At 42.2% G+C, this 21,316-nt stretch overlaps 1 protein-coding gene and 1 long non-coding RNA gene across 6 annotated transcripts in view; one reads left to right on the top strand and one right to left on the bottom strand.

The window, feature by feature from the left end:
* LOC143372224 (protein cortex) overlaps nucleotides 1-21,316 on the bottom strand; it is a 243,072-nt gene that overhangs the window by 68,534 nt on the left and 153,222 nt on the right. The gene's annotated exons all lie outside the window — the stretch shown is intronic.
* Nucleotides 1-21,316, top strand: part of LOC143378601 (uncharacterized) — a 180,601-nt gene that overhangs the window by 46,498 nt on the left and 112,787 nt on the right. For 2 of the 3 annotated variants that reach the window (XR_013088349.1, XR_013088339.1), the window contains exon 2: nucleotides 18,241-18,304. This is a non-coding gene — a long non-coding RNA (uncharacterized LOC143378601). Of the gene's footprint in view, nucleotides 1-18,240; nucleotides 18,618-21,316 lie in introns of those variants that run through there. The other variant, XR_013088333.1, reaches the window with a different exon arrangement.

Here is a 21,316-nt window from a genome sequence, read left to right as displayed (position 1 = left end):
CGAACGACGAAATCTGAAATGTGCTTCGAAGTCTGCGAAGCTACTCGCGCTAGGCACATCTGCTGTGGGAATAGTAAGTTGTACGGAAAAGTAGGTGTAAAATAAGTCGATTAAATAAGAAAAGATATATGTATGTTTGGCTATAGTAAAATATGGGGTGATCTATCCAGTAAATGAATACTGCTCATGTCACACGAAAAATGATAACTAAGGTGAATGTCCCAATTTCTGCTCATTTCAGAGGTCACTCGTCAAAAAGTAGGTGTAAAAAATTTGTTTGTGATCAAAATTTGTACTTACCTGCTTTCTACTTAAAATAATAAAAAATACCCACTACTAGCTTAAAATACCCGGCGTTGCCCGGGTAAAACTTCGATTATCACGGAGTGTCAAGAGGGTGAAATAAGGGGGAAGGGTTGGGATTTCCAGATGTCATGGTAGCCTATATTTTCTGCAGGGTTCTAGAGAGTGATTATGCAAAATTTGGTACAGATCGGTTAAAAAAATCGGGACAAAAAGTATCCGATATATTATTCCTGGTCCTAGACTACGTATGTACAAAATTTCAGAAAGATCCGTTGCGTGGTTGCTACGTGATTGAGTAATAAACATCCAAACATCCAAACACAATTTCGCACTTATCGCATTAATTAGTAGGAATAATCCTACTAAGTAATAAGTAGTATTATACGTATGGACTCTTTGGGGTACCAACACACTATAATAGCTACCACGGCTTAAGTCCTCCCCATATATTCGTCCCAGCGTAAATACAATTCAACTCCTTATTGTCACCGCAGAATTTCCAAATTATTAATTACGATAATAGCTCCTAGAGCATTACATTCGCCTAATTCATCTATTTCTTCTGAAACACATCCCCAAACAGATACATAAAATACCAAACAACAGAAAACTGCTAACCCAGACCTATCCCTTGATTAGCCCCCCTCCCCCACAGAGGCACCTATCTCACTATTAAAATTCCATAACTTCACCACTTCTACGAAGACCAACCGAATACGTCACAGTCACCTCTTCGACACATCCTCCTTCCATAGAACGTGAAAAGCCAATAACAGATTCTTCCAAAGTGCCCTTACAACCCCTTAATATTGTACCTCGGCGACTTTTAGCGAAGGTTCGGCGAAACCGCCCCATTACTCATGGTTAATCTCGCGATGATCTCCTTCCGATACGCGAGCCCGACCGCGGGGCACGTCCAGGCGATTTGCAAGCGATCACCGGTGTCCATCGCCGAGGACGAAGATCGGCTGGTGATGAACGACGGCGGCGTGTGTCGCTCGCGACAAAAACGAGGCACGCCGCGGCCGCGCGTCCGTAATGTATCGCCGCCGTTTCGCGTCGCCCGACGGACACCAGTAATGTAATACGAATAGCAGAAAGCTTATATGGCGCGGCTTGATCACCGAGCCACGAACTCGCGGGCGAATTGACGGAGCACGCCCGAAGAAATGCTACACAGTGTATACATAATGCGCGCGCCCGTTGCTTTCTTGCGACCGAACGGAACGGGCAACGTAATATTCCGCGTGGCGCTCGTTTTTCACGCTAACCGATCGCGGAACGATACCCAGGCGACGTCGGAATGATCGCGCGCCCTGACGGGAGGCAGGAGCTTCAATTCGAGCGACCTGCTTTTCCGCTTCTTCTTGCGCGGATCCTGCGCTTACAATTATCCGAAAGGGTGATTTTATGGAATCGATTGTGGGGGTCTTCCGAGGGAAAATGCAGGAATTGATAGAGCAGATACTGAAACTGGATGAGGTCTCGCTGAGCCTCAATGGGATTTCTATATGTATGGATCCCGCCGTAAAAGTCACTGCGATATGTATGATAATAATACGTACTTTCTGGGAAAGGCTAGCGATGGTAGCTGCAGGCGAGGCTTTGCAGCATCCTGGAATAAAGTGTTTTTTAGTAGTAAACTAGGGATGGTGGTACGTGACACTTGGTGCAGTATGCAGCAGCGTAAGCAAACGCGTTGGAAAATCTTTGGAATGCAATTGAGGACCTTGCAGCAAGAGGGGTGCAGCTCCATATTTACTAATTTCAAGTAAATTAGAAAAAATTGTTTATAAAATTATTGTTTCGAGGTAAAGGGCTGTTCCGGTCTAGAGCCCATAAAATGGGTGATATTTAGGAATTAATTAAAGGAAAACTACTACATATAATTTAAAGGAAGTTTTTGCATTATATTAAGTATGTCTTAAGCTATAGAAATAATTTTTTTGTTTTATAATTAATCATTGGAGACGGCACTAGGGAGTCGTTAAATTCGAGGCGTTAAAAAATTCATCCAAAACGGTAGCACCTAAACCAGAAAAATTAGAAAAACTGACATTTTTTGAGAAAATAACGACAGTCGAAGTTTAAAATCACATTTTCCCTATATTTTTCGTCCAATCAACGCGTTTAAAAATTTTCAATTTTCAATTTTTTAAATTTGACTGGTTTCTCCACGAGCCAGAAGTATATTCTAGAAAATAAAAAAGTTTCAGTCGAATCGGATAATAACTTTTCGAGATTAGGTTCCATCGATTTTAAGAACACTGTTTCGAGAAAAACGCATTTAAAGTTCTACGTGCACGCCGAGTGGTCGGGTGTTACCCGTGCATTTTCCGCTACTAAAATCCCTATAATTTCGGGATTTTTACGAATTTCAAAAAATCCTTATAAACACGTATTCTTATAAGGTTTAACATTCGAAAAATGAAATAAAAAAAATCAATTTTTAGACCGAAATGTCCCCTTAAGATTAAAAAGAGAAAACTAATTAAAAAAATATATATTCTCGCACAATAAATATTAGTTACTGAGTCGATAAGTTTTTATTTCTATTATTGGCATATTTTTCAAATCTGGAGCATTCGTATTGCGCAAAACAGTAATGGGTGCAGATTCAAAATTTGCAATAAATCGCTCGTTTCTTATCTGATTTGCACCAAACGTGCACCTAACGATGTAGAATTTTCATTTTACATATATTACACGTCATAACTCGAAAACTGAGAAAAGTGTAGCAGCGCCCCTGCTGCAAGATCCTTAATTGTGACTGTTGAATTCCAAACTTTGACACACAAGTAATAGGATCGCTCGATTGGTTCAACGCAAGGAATATTCACTCTCTACTGCTTCCTTCTCGGGATACCTAGTGGTTATTCGTGTCCTTTTGCTATCTTTGCATCCTTCATCCGTGAAAGCGGAGGAGAGGCTTGCATTATTACGTTCATTAGCGGTATCTGCAAACACCGTACGAGTGATAAATTAATAAACCAGGTGAAGCGGTGTACGAGAGAGGTTTCGATATCGGTAGTCGGTTTTCACTGGTCCAGCAGGCAATTATAACCGGATTATCTCCTGCGAGCAGAAGCAGCCTGACTGGAGAACGTCCTTGTGGTCTTGCAATCCGTTAATGAACTAGCACATAAAATTGCCCGATAAAAAGTGGAGGCTCAAATAGTAAGTGGCAGCCTGAACGGTAGCGGCCGGATTATCAGTTCTGCGGTGAAGAAACTGGACGACATTGGCCAGATGTACGATCATTTGATCCTCAAATGGTGGAAGTTACTACTGGCGACGCGCAAAAGTTGCGGCTACAGATGTTCGTGGAGGACGTCGGGCTCTCGTTAAGGGTCTTTCCCCTCTGTACGATGTCGACGAGGAATTTGTTGCAATTGAGAGAACCTACTACACGTGACTTGACACTGTAATTGCTAACGACGATGCAACGTACAAGGATGCGGAAAACGCGTCTGAAGAAGTAGTTGAAACCGAGAATCCTTTTCCCGTTGACTGCACGGTGGCGCAGTTAAAAGTAACGTACACCGAACATATCGCCCTGAATAGAGCAAAAACTTCGTTTGAATAAACGATAAAATTATACATTTCGGATCATCTGGAACATATTTGGCTCGCCAATAGATTCCTGCATGGGAATTTAAGTTCCTCCCATTTGAACAACTCTTAGGTACCCGCAGTGCAGGCCACATCCTCCTCTACATCCTTTCGAACGCGGTCTACATGAATAAAGGAAATTTTGATATTACCTTCGAGGCACTTTTAATATCACCTTCTTCCGCCCAAACGCGCTCGATCCACTCCTACAGCGTATCCAGAAGTAACTTAATAAATTGAGCACTATTTCGCGTTATATTCGCGACCGGTCCGATAATCTCATAATCGCGGAGGGGCTGTAATTTACATCGTTAGAAGAGAAACGGGTCTTACGCGTGACGCGAAAATTAAAATATCAACTGTTCGTCCCCTAACCCCCGCGTACCCTCGCCCGCCCCCTCGGCAAGCCATCCGGTCGCGAGGTTTACAACATTGCAATTTATGGCGCGATCGGATTTTTAACGCGAATCCGATAGAACCTGCGCGAAACCGGTTCAATGACAGCATTAACGTCTTTTCGTCGATCCGCCACGGATCTTATGGAACACTTATCCCAGGGGCGCAACCCGGTTTACCGCGGCAAGTCGTAATATCACGCCCAGTGGAAGCCGACCGTTGGAATGCGTAATGCCGCGTTTCGGTGCTGGTTCATTTAGCCTCCATCCGCGGAACGCTGACGGAGAAATGACTGCTCGAACGGGGTGCTTCGGATCAATTAATGTCAGTCTTAAAAGCAAGGGGTCGGCCTGATCCTTGTAAAAAAGACATCTCGCCCGGAAGTTTTCGTTATTCAAAGTGGTTCGGTTATCCTGGCCTCTCTTGGTATCGCCGTTCCCTTTGATGGCACGAGAGACCGTGTAACGAGGGAATTATTTATCTGCGGAGGATAAGTGATGCGATTAAAGATTGCTTCTTTTCGGGATTATTTTCTTCGAAATCTTAAGGACATTCGGATTTTTTTTAGTTAAGTTAATACGGATTCATTGGAACAGGCTGATGTAGGATAGTTCCTCTTTTTCGAGTATTTACAGCATTGTGGTGGTAGTGAGGTGATATTGCGAGGACAAAAGATTTTAGTGGTTTTAAAAGTTTGAAAAAGTTACCTCGAAAAGAAGTTGTCGACGCAGTTTCACTAATTCCACCAGGATGTTCGTTGTCGAAGAGTGTTTCTTAAATTTTATTACGTAAAGAGACAATAGATGCAAAATGAAATTCACGTTTTAAAGATATTAGTCTGAATAAAATTTCTCCGTAAATGTTTTTTAAGTGATCTGTGTATCCGAAGCTATAAGGGATTTATTGTTACGGTTAAGGGGTTATACCTAGTTAGGCGGCCAAAAAGAGGCGAATATTTGTGAATTTTTTTTGAAAAAGTGGAAGCATATATTCTTACAGAACTTTTTGCGCTTAAAAGAACAACATTTAAAGAACATTTGGTAATTTTTTCGTAGAAAAATATTTAGGATTATAATATAGTAACAACCGACATCCAAGAAGCATTTTTAAAAATTTGGTTTTGCGGTGAACACTGCCATTCGGAACCAGATTATCTAAAATCAAAAAACAAAAAAGATTTCGTTAGTGTATTTATGTATCCTCAGGTTGGCGGGGAGAATTTTCCGAAATATTAATGTGAAACAAAATTAATATTTCGGAAATTCCCTTCGTTAATCGGAAGATACATTAATATGCTAACGAAATCTTTTTTGTTTTTTGATTTTAGATAATCTGGTTCCGAATGGCAGTGCTGACCGCAAAACCAAATTTTTAAAAATGCATCTTGTATTTCGATTGTTACTTTATTATAAACGTAAATATTTTTCTACGAAAAAATTAAAAAATATTCTTTAAATGTTGCTCTTTTAAGCGCAATAAGTTTTGTAAAAATATACGCTTCCGCTTCTTCAAAAGAAATCTCAAACATTCGCCTCTTTTCGGCCGCCTGACTAGGTATAACCCCTTAATACGGTTTACGGTCATGTTGGCTACAAATTGTCTGACAGCAAACATCCTGTTTCTCCTTATACCGTGTCCTTTCCACGTACTTCTCACTTATACCTTATTTTATCTTTTTTTTTTAAATTTGTTAATGCATGTGTACGTTAATGCATAGTACAGCAAAAAATTATAAAAATATATAGAAATTTTTCGAAGATGCTGTTTGAAATTAAAAGCTTCTCATTTCCTTATAATATGAAAGGCTTTTCCTCGAATTTCCTTCGTGTAATAAAACTTCTGGAAGAACAAATTCCACTGATACTCTAAATGGAAATAGTAGTCCAGTTTCTGAATGTCAGTAACAAAATCTGCAAGTTTACAGTTCGCGTGCATCTGACAGTTTATACACTTTATATTTTAAAGTCGCAACAGTAGCAGGAACGTCAATTAACGAGACAGCATAAGTGGTGGTGTGAAACCGGATATACATAAAGTCACGAACTGCATTGCTAGCATGAATATGACAGCAATAATTGCTTGACTCTCGCATTTCCGCAACCATAAAAACGCGTAATTTATTTTGTCGACGAGAGGTACATAACAGGAACGTAACACTAATATATTATTCACAATGACGTTGTGTAATTTATCGCAATTGAATAAATATGAACTGTTGTAGAGACTGAAAGTGTTCCATGAACTTTTCGATAATTTAAAATTGATTCTGCTTCTTGAATTTCTAATAAATGTCTAGAAGGGGTAAAATTAGGTGTCCTATTTTTATTAACTTATGCCAAATATAGCAAGAACCATCAGAGGTTGCTCGTTCGTCCCTCCCTCTCCAGGTGCACGTAAAATTAGCATTTTGCGATAGTCGAAGCTGTCGCGTTAGAATGTCCTCTTTCACCGCTGCCCTTAATCATCATTTCGATTTTTTTCTGGACGACACAGTTTGCATAATCTTGCAGTTAAGTAAGTTACGATCACCTGTTGTCCTTCTTGAGTCTTCGAGATCCACTGTCGAGGACCTACGAACAACTACCTTCATATTTCAGATGCCTTACAAACGAGAGTAGTCTACTTCCGTACGTCCAAACTTTAAAAAACATTCTTAACAATTCAATCATTTCATACACTCAACTTAGACTTCAAATCCAAATTCTGTGACTTAAACAACACAAATACAATTCATTTAAAAATCGTTACTCCGAACCAGAAGGTCAAGTCCCCCCCAAATGAACATACATTTCACAAAAATGTCTAGCATTTACTCCATTCAATACACAATTAAAGACTTCCCCAATTAATCAAATAAACCACCTGCACGAAAGCAAACAAATTGTTCCCAACTTCAACCTGCGACACGACGCCTAAAGTACTTGCACGTGGTGAAAATTTATATACGTGAAACGTCTGCACAGATCGAGACGCCGCTGAAGCAAACCTTCCGTTCCATTCTCCCCTGGATAAACGTTTCAGCAGTCAAGCATCCGGCGAAGATACAGTCAGCTACCTTCGAAAATCACTGACACGCCGTCATGTCGCGCTGCAATGTCTCTGTTAGTAGATATCCAGACGTTCCTCCCGTGGAAGTGACTCCGCGCACGTCCTCCATTGGTGTGATAACGCGCGGAATACCTGCGATCAGACGTAGAACGTGATACCGCGTAGAATTCCGCGAGGCATCAGGCCGAGGGCAGCGCGTTTCCTTTTTCTTCGGGGCTGCCGCTGCCAGCATTGGATGGCATCGTTGACGACCCCGCCTGACATCCACGGGGCCCGAATGCTGTAATCGAGGCTTATCGTTTCCGGCGTGCAGCTTACACAGCGGCGAGCGGCTCATTATTCGTGCGCTCACGTACACACGTGGTACATTTCAGCCGAGTAATTGCTACGCTGGTCAGAAGCACCGTGATCTACGTGCCGTTTCACGTTTCGCGGAGATACCTCGGATTGATCGGTACCGTCGCCGTGCGTACATTCCGTTTTTCCTATCGTCCCGTCAACCCGCCCTTTACCGTTCTAAATTGGACTGGACGGGTTCGTGACAATGATCGTGCGTTGGCTTCAGCTTAAGAGGCTACGGTAAAGGATGGTATTAGACTTGTTGGTGTTGCAGAGTGAACAGGCGTGGCGTTATTGATTGGGATTCGCGGAATGTGCTCGTTCACGATAATCGAATGATATAATTCTCTGAGTGAATGCTGGAGGAATGACGGGCTTGGAAATGGATTTAAAGGTCGCAATTCGAGTAGGAGGGGTCTTAGAAATATCTTGGTTCTAAAAGGACACACCTCGGCGACGATGACGGGAGTTTTGATAGTTTTGAGCCTCTGGTAATCGCACACTTTCTGCACGAAATTTTAAAGACCTCTGTCCCACGAATTGGGGAGGAAGCTTCCAGACCCAATTGCTAAGGGTTTCTTTACTACCAGTTTCTTATGAAACTGCTTTCAGCTGAGCCTTTTGCATGGTCTCAGGAATGGTACAGTATCTTTGGTATCACTGGATTTAAACTTACTTTTATCACCAAGAATTTCGTTTTCTAAACAGCATTAACAGTAGGGTAGACCAGGGGCGACTCTAACACGTTAAATATCTCAAAACGTAGGATAGATGTTAACACAAATTTTGAGTATGTGATGAAAAATGACATTTGGAATAAACAAATCCATGTCCTAGCAGCATGGATACGCAATAGACATGTACAGTGAAGAAAATAACTTTTCGATACCCTAAAGTAACTTTTTCTTATTGATTTAGAATTGTTGACCTTTTTAAAAGTAATACTCATAGTTACTTAGCACTTTTAAGCGTCTCGTTGCTCAAAGTTTATAATTTAAGTTCGAAAGCACGGTCAGGGTCGATTGTAACATCGGCAGTCGGGGGCGGTTTTACCGCGACAGAACCGAACAGTGCGACGAACGAATTTTTGCCATTAAAGTCACGTTCTGATTTATGCAATGATACTCTATCTACGGAAAGTGAACAAGTAAATCCACCTGAAGGATTCACGTTACAATCTGCACGAGAATCTGTATTTCGTAAAGTTCCTCCTCGAAGGTTTTCAAATACCTACTACAATCAGTTTCCTTCATTCCCACCTGCATGTATTCCAATTCCGCTCAGCTCTTACCTTTCTAACATCCCGAATGCAGCAGCGACGAGTATATCGAATGCAGTGTTCCGCGAACCACTTTCCCGATTATTAAGATTAATTTCCCTATTAGCGCCCGCCGTGTCACCGTAACTTCTTCTGTAAACCCGTCGAACAAAAGTCTCTAATTCACCGAGTTGAGAGAAATAATGCCCGTTCCAGCGACGCCCCGTTGCAAAATTCGCGGCACAATTACCTCGCCATTCACGAGGTATCGCGCGTAGCCGCGCCGGTCGTTTCGTATTTACAAACCCATTCAATATTTGCAACATTCGCGACAGCCCCGGCCGGTCTGGTTTTTAAACAGGAAGCGGGCCCCTGGCATCTAAATAAATATGAAATATATAGGCTAATCGCGATAGACAAACGTCGAGTGCGCACCGCCGCGTCGCGTATCACAGAAGTTAACTCGTATCTCGCGTGTTCGGGCACGATACGTTTCGCTTGAATAATTACGCCGCAAGGGCGGAAGCCTTAAGTCGCTCGTATTTTTACGCTGCGAGGAGAAGTTTCAGATCGCTCGATAAATTACGCCCCGAGGAATTCGTTGTTGCAAGGGGGAGCGTTTCGATCGTGGCAGAATGCAACGAAGCTTAACAACGCCACAGTCGTCGAAGAAATCCCGAGCTGTGTGTACAGAGTGGAGTCGAAGCAATGCATCACCGTCTCATAAAGTATATCGCCTTGTTTCTTCGATCTGCTTCTACGAACCAAGTATTCCGTATCTCGATGTGAGTTTGGAGAACAGCGTGATATCGAATATGTCGATTCACCTCTAATCGCAGGACTAACTGAAGCGATATTAATGCAAATAATAACTTCTTCTGAAGTTGAGAAGAATATAGACTATGCAGAGACCTTGAATTCTGCCTCGAGGAATTAAAACGCGATCAGCCTGAGTGCTGCCTTTTTGCTAGCAAACCTCAGGATTGACGGGAACTTTCTTTGATTTGCGGTAAATCCACTGTATTGCGACATGCAACTGAAACAGAAACACCGCAAGTCGAAATTAATATTCAACGAGATAAGATCGCAACCGGCTCTGCAACTTTGCATTCAGAAAGAGCTACGTCTCGTAGCTGCATCTCTGCGTAGTCGTTCTCAGCGACGGACATCCGATGCTCCCCCTTGCAACGTTTTAAATAGTTCAGTTGCGAGCAGGCTCCAGTCCCTTTAAATGCAATTCATGTAGAACTACTTAAATCCACGCTCTGTATAGAACTGCTTATATATAAATCTTTTTCACAACACACAGGGGCTTTTTCTCTTGCGAATCTTTTTTGCACCGACAGACTCCGTTTACGCGATCCTCAGCCGCGTAAAAAACAGCCACGTGGAACGAATGTTCCGGGAAAATCGAGGGACGGGTGTGTAAGTCGACAGCCATACAAATCCGGCCAAGACAATTACCTGCATCAAAGTATCAGCCATATAATATCCGATTAAATTGAACGAAAAGAGGGGTGGACGCGGATAAAAGTATAAAAGTTTTCAACGAGGACACATAAGCCCACCTGTTCCAGAGCGTCAGAGCAGGTGATCAGCTGACCACCACCCACGCGCAGAGCAAATCCACCATCCGTCCACGCAGCTCGAGGTTCGGTAACCCGAAACGAGAGACCATGACATCCGAATTATTTCAATAAGCAGGCATAGGTGTGTCGATATGATTAGCAACGTGTTTGAAGGGTTCACAGAACTCAACACCCCGCGTGCATTAAGAACCATCCGAAGGGATACGAAAGTTCGCTGGCGGTGCACGAAACGATTCGAAGCGTCTGGAGGCCACCGCTAATCGCCGCTCGACGCATCGACCGATGCAGTAAATAAAATTTAATCTTGCCCCGCTCGAGGGGAGAGGCGGCGATTGTCATACGCCTGTAATCGCGTATGCCGCGCTCGACTCGCCGAACGATCGGACGTTCCACCGAAGGAAGCACTTAAAGCGTCCGCGGTATCTCGCGGATCGTTCGTTTCCAGCTCCAGCCCGGGCGCAGGTGACTCTATCTCGGCAACAGTATTTTCTGCGATCGGCTTTCACTCTCTTCCTCCCGCTCGTCGATTTCTCACGGTGGCTGTCGCACCTGTCGCTCCTGGAGACGGTGCCGCGTCTCCTCCGCGCCGCTGCCTGGTATCTACCCGCGAGACGAAAGAAACCGGCGACGAACTTATTACCGCCGCGGCTTTCTTAATTAATCGCTTCACCGACAAGTGGGCCCCCGAGTTATGGCCGAGTAATTAACCGACCAGCAATTAACAACGGTGTAGAGTCTAGAGACATCGGTTCTGTTCACCCCGCGAGCCGACTCGGTCGTAGGAGAGGTTTATGCAAGGGAAATGGAGAACGAGTCGTGGATAGGTTAATGGGGCTTTTCGCTGGGATTCTTCGTTTACTGCCATGTCTGTGAAGATAGTTTCGTTGGCGAGGTGTTTTATTTATTCAGGAGATAATTCTGGGATGTTTGATGGAACAAGGAGTATGCTAGGCCAGGGGAGGCGAACTTTTTTATCCGCGGGTGCCGAAAAATAATAAATAATATTTATCGAATTGCTGACGTGTCGGGCTGTTTTGAATAGGGGAAGAATTATTAAAAAATTAATCATTGCAGAGTTTTATTGAGACAAGTTTAAAAATTAACATAAATTTTCATAAGAATTAACCAGAGTTGAGCATGAACTAAGTAAAAAATTATTTAAATACCAGATAAAATAAAAGTTACTTCAATTTTAGATTATTTGTAATTATGGTAATTATGATTATTTGTGATTATGGTAATTTTATTTTTATTCGACTACTTTCCTATAAACTACTTAATTCTGTACAAACGTGGCTGCGATCATCGCTGAAAAGGCCCTGAGAATGTCTCCCAAATGCAGCCGCGAAAGAAAAGTAATACGTTGCCACGTTTCGCACGAACGGTTTCGATTACCCTGAGAACGCATCGCGGAAAACGAAGGATCTGACCATTTCCAGCGGCGTCCATAACTTTCCAGAATCGTGCGCTATAATTCCTGTGCGTTCGCATAATGATTCGCGCATTAACTGCAAGTTCTCACTTTACCGGCGATCAATCATACCCCGATAAGCAGACGATAAGGTGTATGATAAGGCTAAGGAGGTATTTCATAATGATGAACACACTTCGGCCAGATCGAACACCTATCGTTGAGTTTTAATTACTGTATGTGGAACCTGAGACGTCCCTGGGTATCACGCTCCTTGATTTTCCACGACGATTATTCTGCTTCCCCGAGCTGCAGTCGCAGCTGCTCGAGAATCTGGGTAGGAAAGCTCTGCGTATACTGTATGTTGGTAAATAAGTGTGTACAGGGTGTATATTAAATTTGTTATCCTGTTACTTAAAGACGAATTTCAGTGACAATCTTAGCCAAAAGTTAATCAATTTCCAAGATATTAATCAATTGTCCGGAATTCTTGTGGCAATATAGTTCGGTGCTTGACATTTCTATACAGAAAATTTCAAAAACTTTGGCCTAATATTTCACTGTTAATTTTGTAATTATATTTCTCAATATTGCGTTTTCCCATAAGAATACACGTTAAATTAAAAGTTAAATAATTCAAAGACTACCGAATCAATTTATATAAAAGTTTGCGAGAGGCTTTACTATTGCAGAAAAATTCATTTCTACAATTTTCAAAGATGTTCGCTTATTTTGAATGTTACTGAAGTTCGTCCTTAAGTATTAACTTCATGACAATTCCTTGAAACGTTTACTGACTAGAACAGTTCAATGTTTATCGTATTACTAGGACATTTTCAAGGTTTGTAGTACCTACGGACAGACAAAAGGATCTCTGATTGTGTTCCTAGATTCCTTCTTTCGAATTCTGGGATTTTCTCAAACATGGCGACATCGTGGGGCCAAAAAGAACCAGGCACCATCACCCGAGGTTCAATCGAAAAATCCGGTCCCAAATTTTCAGATTTCCAACCCTAGCAACCATCTCTATCACCCCTTCGAAAATTCTCTGTACAAGATCAAGATGTGATCCATTTGAAGTCGATTGAAAAGTCCAAGGACAGTGTGAACAGGAGAACGTCCAAATTACCTACATTACATCGCATATCTTTTACCTTTCGTGGAAACGATATTGCCTAATCCCCAACATACACCGTGTACTACAGAAACGGAGGTTGTTGCAACTGCACAGGAACGTCGGTGGATCGCAATCGCAGTAAATTACCCCCAGCAACTTCCGCTGTAACGCGATCCCCCGATGCCTGGGTGGATCAGGCCAGATACGCAAGAATATTAAGGCAAGCCGCGGAACTTTTAACGCGACGAGGCATTTAATACCCGCCACCGTGCCCGCGACTTTTGGAATTCGCGGCATAGTTGCGCCACGTACCGCGGAAGCTATCTCCCATTCCTGGTCGAAACGCTCGTCCGAGGAAAAATTCCCCAGTTTCTCGCGGTTTCCTGGCCACTTTTCACAGAGGCGGTATCGCGTACTTGTTTCGCCGACGATTATCACTCGGGATAGCTTAACCCTTTGCACGTTACCGACTAGCAATTGCCTAGTTACTTGTCCGCGGAACGAATTACACTCGAACGTATTAAGGTAAATCACGTTCGCCGAGGCGCCCGATGATTTTTCACGGCTCACCAGTTCGCTACGCGGAGGCCTCACCTGTGGGAGGTATTATTTCCTATTTCCCGCGAGAGGAGAATTCGAATTTCGACCGAACGAAGTAAATGAAGTGGTGGAAGGCAAAACGATTTTTTAGTATTGCACCCCCTTTCACCAAATATAAAACTTGAACCAAATCGGTGGGTCCAGACCCGCGCACTGTCTATATTAGAAATATTATAAAGAAGTCAGTAAATACAATGAAGAGCGAGGCGATGCATCGTTTCTGTAATAGGGGAGACCGGGACAAAGTGAACGTCGGGGTAAAATAAGCTTTCTTACCCTTTCTTATTTTGTTGCACCTCACTTTACCCCGGATCACTTTACTCTAAGTTTATTTTAAGTATTGCTATTCGTCATTTATCAATAGTGATCTTTTAATTATATTATAAATCTATTTCCAAACATTTTTATTGGAAGGGAAAAATTTTATTCGACTTCAAACTTTTTCCACCCCACTTTGCCCCGGTCTCCCCTATTTCTTAGCGATGAGGGACGGGAAATTTTGGGCAGGGTTCTTTGGGCCAAAGATATGGAAACAGGTTGAGACAGCTTTAAAAACAATTCACTTTTCTTTCATCTAGCAAGTTATCAATAACTCGTACATGAGTTGTCGTATTGAATTAATTTGAAAAATGTCTCAACTGTTTTCAAGTAAAATATTTCATGATATTTCACGGACAAACGCTTGTCACCCTAGGAGCGACAAATCCCCAAATCCGCCCCTGCTAGCGGCAAGAGTTTGCCACCGAATAATCCTATGCAACCAACTTTCGCCGACCCGCGCACGCTCGGCTAAAAACAGCCATTTTTGTCCTCCCAGACAGGGAGCACGATAAAAGCGGCACATGTCGGTGTACGCGTGCGTGCGTCCGTGCAAAATGCTCGACCAGATGCGAGGACGATCTGGTAACGAGTCGGCGGCATCGCAAAGCGGACACGATCTCCGATCTGCGATCTTGGATCTCGGTAAGCGGGCGACTCGCTAAGCGCGCGCGAACGTGCTGGATCGCTTGGAAACGGCGCGTCGTCAGCGATGACGGGAATGACGGGGGAAATGACGACGACGCGCCGTGTCTCGCGTCGAACACCATCTCCCGCGATCGTTTCAGCTTGCTGATGAAACATACTTCCTTCGTTGATGGAACTAAGGAGGAAGCCTTCTACCCTCTACGTTCAAGTAGGTCGCGATGGTAGCGTGCAACTTTAATGCGAGCGGTCAGTTGTTTGCTTTGAAAGGTCGACTTGAAAATTTGGGAGCTTTGCTTGCAAATAATTTCTAGCAATAAAGAAACTGTTGTGAATTATTTGACCATTGAAACGAGTTGCATTACGCAGAAGGACGTAGGAGAAATTGTAGTGGAAATACTCCGGTATGATTTTCATACCGGTATTACGTCAACAAAGCTATACCGAAACCGATACCGTACCAAAACAGGTGATTACCGAAACCGTTATAGAATCGAAATAGGGTAAACCAACCAGTAATTGACCGCATACCAGTGAATGACCATTAGGCAAAGAAATGTCAATTATAAATTTGAATGTTATTACATGTTTTTAAATGGAGTGTAGTTGCAGTTTTAATATCCTATATTTTTAGTTACGCGTATTAAGCAAACATTAATGAGTACAATTCTTATTAAAAGTATGCGGTCATTTAGTGGGCTTCTACACGTTTTGAATTTAATAATTGTTTTTTTTTTTTAATTACGATAAGAATAACTAATTATTTTTATAGAAATTTCAAGAAAAATAAATTTAAATGTAATTTCAACAGTTGTTATACATAAATATATTCAAGTATTAATCTCAAAGGTCCATAGATTCAACAATTCGGCCATTCACTGGTTAGATTACCATAGGTGAATACCGAAATCGTTGAAGTACCGAAACCGAAATAAATACCGGTATTTTTCCGGTTTTTCTTTAGCTGTCATGGTAGATTAAAGTAATATCTTCATAGCCCTTATTAATTCGAGCTGTAAAAACACCAAAATAACGTAGTATATTTTGATAAAAATACCAATAGATTCGTAGCTTCATTATTGCGTGGCCGTAGAAAAAAGATAAAATAGAACGTTTCCCTTCCGAATTCCGGAAGTCGAAATATCACTTTCTTCTTCACTTGCGAACACATTATACATGTTATTTTATGATTAGCTTTAGTACTACAGGAATGTCAATATCATGTACAATCGGTTTTGCTTAATAATATTTTGAAAACTGTAATAAAATCCGAAAACCGAAAAAATTACCGGTAAATACAGGTAAATATACCGGTATTTGCATATATCGGTATGACGTCATACCGGTATTTGCGTATTTCGGTTTCTACAAAGGTTTTGAAGATGGAACCGAAAATTACCGGTATCATACCGGTATTTTCAGTTTCGGTAGAAGTCCCTGCGTGGAATCACTGCTCTAACTTAATGATAATGACGTATTTAATATTTAATGATAGCTACAGTTTATTTCCCGCCGGAAACAAAGAATTTTAGAAATAAGTAGAGTATGATCTTCCTTTTTTTTCAAAAGTATGAAACGCGTATAAACCTGGAATCCTTGAAGGGCAAACATTTATCGAAGTAGCTTTACGAACGGCAGCTTCAATCACGTTATGGAATAATGTAGTATCGTTAGTTTCCTTCAACGATTATGCAATCCTTCCATTCGACCTTGTTTCCGTGATTTTTCTCTGGGATGGAGGCCCATTACGAAATCACATAATTTATTGCCGCGAAGCATTAAATGCGCGCGCGCATGCAACGGCATTAATTATTATGAATGAATAATCAGGGCTTTGTGGAAGTGGCTGATGTCTATTGAGCAATGTTTGTTTACAGCAGGCAAATGAGTCATAAAACGCACGTGAGCGCGGAATAACACGTTTAGTTGTATGGACTGGCAATGGAATTAGATATTTAAATGAAATATAATGCAGCGTGTTAATGCTTCGAGCCGAAGTAATTACTTCCGCTCCATTATGCGAGTTTCTCGATTTCTTGCTTCTGCAGTACCTATACATTACACTCGACAAACCGCTTGGTGATACTTGAAATTCGAGATTTGAAGTGGCAAGAGAATTAAATGAAATTTATATTACAATCTATACTAATCCACGCACTGTTACACATACTTCCACACTCAGTCTTACTTCAACAATCGAAATGCTGATGATTGCATTTGAGAAATTGAAGATGACCACTTGGCAATTATAAAGCAACGCACTCCCAAACACATATACTTCATTAAATCTGTAACAATATTTATCCGAAAAATATTTTCGTACGAACCAATTTAAGATCGCGAATTTGACTTCGCGGGCTAAATCTTCCACGATTTCATTGCATCTTCCATTGCATATGCATGTAGGCGTTTTCAATGCTCACTCTGAATTCCATTTCCCAAAAAGGAACAAAGAAAAGTGTTAATTTACTTGATGCACGATTACTCGTTACCTTCGTTGTCGCCCCTGGGATTCATTCGTTCTCACTTTCCTACCATAATCTTCCAGCTTTCAGCTTGATCTTTACACCCCGCTCGCTACCCGAGGTTGTCTTTAATTAACCGAGCGTTAATTAGCGCGGCTCGCGTATTGCGCGTAACGCATAAACGCGTCGGCACGCACGTGCGTAAAACCGATCGATCGTGGTCCCGCTTCTTGCTGCGAGTTTCTTTCTGTACACGTGCGAATGCGAGCAGAGATCAGCTATCTAGTCTGAGATTAAGTACCGTGAATGAGTACTTTATGCAAAAGTGGCGGGAAAATGGGGAACGCGGCATCCAGCTGCGGAAGAATGTAATTTTTACGTAGCTTTTCGCTGTTTATCAAGATCCTGCGTGGATTTCAAGTGGCCTTGCTTCTCCTTTAATTGGTGATTTTTAAGAATTATTTTCTCAACAAATATAAAGCGAATCTTTCCAAAACTTTGAGCGTGTTTTACTGTATATTCAGACAACAAGAAATCTTTTTTTATTCAAGAATAATTCATTTAACATTGCTTTATTGGTGTATCCTCGCAGCGCAGCGCCGCGCTGCCGGAGTTGTCAAATTGTGTACATCCTAGCGGATCCAATTTTTGTCTGAAATAAAAAAGCTGAAGTTTTTCTTAATTGACATGAATTTATACCGCCGATGACTTAAAAAAAATAAAAAAAAAGTCTAAAATTGGCAAAATTATGTTACTTTAAAGAAAAAGTTACGATTTTAACGGAAAAATTTCTACGTTTTTCTGCAAAAAAAATGGTTTAATTTAATTTCTGCATAAATGTTTTTCATTCGTTACATATCTTTACTTATTAGTCAATATACAGGATTAGTTACACTTCCATATGGTTCTGTCTATTTCCCTGTATCTACTTATACTTGTGAGATATCGCGTTTCAAAGTTAACTGTGGCATATTACCCCGTTACCCGAATCGATTTTTTCAAAGTTAACTGCGGCATATTACCGAGTTACCTAATCGATTTTTTCAGCTTCCTAAACCAGGTTCCCCACTCAAATAAAACCACCATCCCTCGAATCTCCCTCAATTACTCCATTCATCTCTCTCAATTTGTTTCAGAGCCGAGAAGACACCTGTCCCCAGCGAGGAAGTCTGTCATCCGACGAGCCGCAACCGATCATCGGTGAGTCCACGCTGTGAAAACGAATTAAACTAGCATCTTCCTCGAAATTGAGGATTCAGTCTCGATATCAGACACGGGTCGAGCGGAAATCCTCTTACCCCTGGCCGCGGACGAGATCCCTAACCCTTTCCGCTCGCTCGGAGACCGATCGAGTCCCGCGAGCCACGTCGACGAAAAAACGGGATCCCGTGGCAGCTCGTTGTATGAAATTCAATGTCGATCGTCCTGACGTCGGCTGAGGGGGCTCCGCCGCGGATTCGAGGGGAATCTCAAGATCGATCGGTCGTGATTTCGAGGAGAGACGCCGCTTAAGGCGAGACTCGAGCGTTGTTCGTCGCTCCTCCGCCGCGTGGAATCGCTGCCTCGAGTTTCTTCGGGATCGTCGGCCTTGTACGGCCGCGCCACGGACGTGGCAGGTGCAACCTCGACGACCGGTGGGTCCCTTTTTTCTTCCCTCGCCCTTTCTAGCGCGTTTCTTCGTCGTTTTTTACCGTCCACCACCGGTTTTCGCCTCGCGCCCCCTCGAGCGCCTACCAACAGCTGACCGCGGGCCAACCTTGGCCGACTGATTGCGCACGGAATCTCGGTATCGAGTGCGCGAGTTATCGATCAGCGTTCGCTGGGAGTTTCGTGCACGATACAATCTTGGGCGGGAGGGGAATGCCTCTTCTGTGATAGCTCGGACGCATCTATTTCGCGAATATGGTGGCTCGAGTATTGGAACTTGTAGGAAGTGGTTTAAAGTAGGGCTTGAAGGATTTTGGGGTTACGTAGTGCGCGAAGGAGGAATGAAATTTGTACGGGCGATGTTGGCGGATAAATTAACTTCGAATTGGATAAGATGTTCCGTTTAATCACTAATATTATACCTACAGTAATTTCGGGCAAGCAAATCGAGATTTTTCTACGTCTCCGTTGGAACAAATTAAAACGTTCAATTCCTGAGATCTAAAATATTAACAGGGTATATAAGTATTAATTTATTTATTCATTTAACGGGAAGTAGCCTTCAGTTGCAATGAAGGGTATAGCTAAGTAAGTAGGAGGTAGTTTATAATAATTAACCTTTATAACGGAAGAGAAAAAAAGAAAACAGAATTCTGCTAATAAGATTCTTCAGACTCCTCTCATTCTTTCGGTAAAATGTGCAAAGACTTCCACGGAGCAGTGTCCCAAATGAATCAAACTAGCGAATGGTACACCTCAAGGTTCAAAATACTTCTTCGAAAGCCTAATCCAAGTTTAATGACGAGAGGAACCATCGTTCAGACGCGAGCTACTAACAATCTCACGTTACCCAGCTTCCAAGTTATTTTACGGATACATTTCGTGGTGCGAACTATCAGGAGACGCGTAATCCTGACGACGCGTCAGTGTTCTGTTACGAGGTGCCAAGGACATCGTCCTTTAATCGGCTTACGCTCGAGTCCCTGATCGAGTTCACGAAGAAGTTCCCAGTCGCCAGCTTACGATTTCTCGCGGGTAATCATTGCGACTCCCAGCCGCGGGAACAATAAAACCGCCACGATCCTCAGCAAGCTGCTGTAGAAATTGTCGAATCAACGTCTTATATTAGGGCTAATGCCTCCGCGTCGCGTGATCTCAGCGCGCCGCTATACGTTCGGACGTTCCATCTGCAGGTATTATTAAAATATATCAGAGGCAAGTGTCTCGACCACACCTGTAATCGTCACGAGAGTTTCTGCGGGTCGAATACTTCAGCAGCGATAGCTTCAAGTAGCTTTGGTAATGAAGAAAGACACTGGGGCTTGAATGGTCTTGAGATATTATCTAGAATGAAACGTCTGGGGTAGGAAAATTTACTTGGATAGGTTTGGCGTGCTTCTTAATTTACAGTGAAATTAAAGAAAAATATGCTTCTAGCGTTGTGTTCTTGTACTACAACCCCTGGCAATAAGTTTGGAACCAAACGCAAAGATATGGAACTAACGAAAAGTACCAGTATTTTGACATACAAAATGCGACGGTGCACGTATGAAACGCCTGGTAATGCTAATTGGTCTAATTTAAAGTAAAAAATTTCGAGTTTGACAGGCAAGGCCATTCAAAATCGTGTCCTTTCCATTACCGCCGGTTTGTCGTGCAATTTAGCTGTTTGTTACGCGGCTCGCGCGGACGGTGGACGTCAGACGAAACGAGAGACAGTGTTACGTACGAGTATCATTAATTGAAAATTTGCCCGACGTCGGGGTAACAAATGAAAATTTAAAAACACTGGTAATAACAGGTTCAGCCACGTGCAGCCGTGCAAGACGTGGCAGCGCGGCCGACTATTATTACATCAACATAATAATCCCACCGACTCCGAGGGAACGTCAGCTCCTGATTTTTCAGAGCCCGCGAGGCGGAGTTTCCGGCATTCTACGAGCTCGTAATGCGAAAATAATAAGTTGTGTATTATGATCGGAAAACGTACGTACGACGCAGAAACTGATGCCTGGAAATTGGCCTGAGTTTTTCTCTTTTCGACTATCTCTGTCGATAGACATCAGCCAGTCCGCTTTTCAATACTTCGAAACCAGAAGCGTTTATGCCATACCTCTTCCTACCCTCATTCCCATTCGTTTCTCCTTCGAAAGGTACTTGCAAATACCTGTTTCGTGCATCCACGACGTTTGCATCGTAATGCAGACATGTGATGGCAGATCCCAAAAAAGATTTAATACAGGGGAATAAATCGAGAGGAACTCTATGAAAGGCAATTAAGAATAGGGCTGGGACTATTTGTCGAATTTTTCGGTATTCGAATACTATTCGAATATCCAAGTATTCGAATACTATAGGAATATTTAAGCATTCGAATATCCAAGTATTCGAATACTATTCGAATATTTAAGTATTCAAATATCCAAGTATTCGAATATAATTCGAATATCCAAGTATTCGAATACTATTCGAATATCCAAGTATTCGAATACTATAGGAATATCCAAGTATTCGAATACTATAGGAATATTTAAGGATTTGAATATCCAAGTATTCAAATACTAT

The sequence above is a fragment of the Andrena cerasifolii genome, chromosome 1, assembly GCF_050908995.1.
Source record: "Andrena cerasifolii isolate SP2316 chromosome 1, iyAndCera1_principal, whole genome shotgun sequence".
Taxonomy (NCBI): Eukaryota; Metazoa; Arthropoda; class Insecta; order Hymenoptera; family Andrenidae; genus Andrena; species Andrena cerasifolii.
The sequence above is the reverse complement of the archived record's forward strand: the minus strand, read 5'-3'. Positions and strand labels throughout refer to the sequence as shown.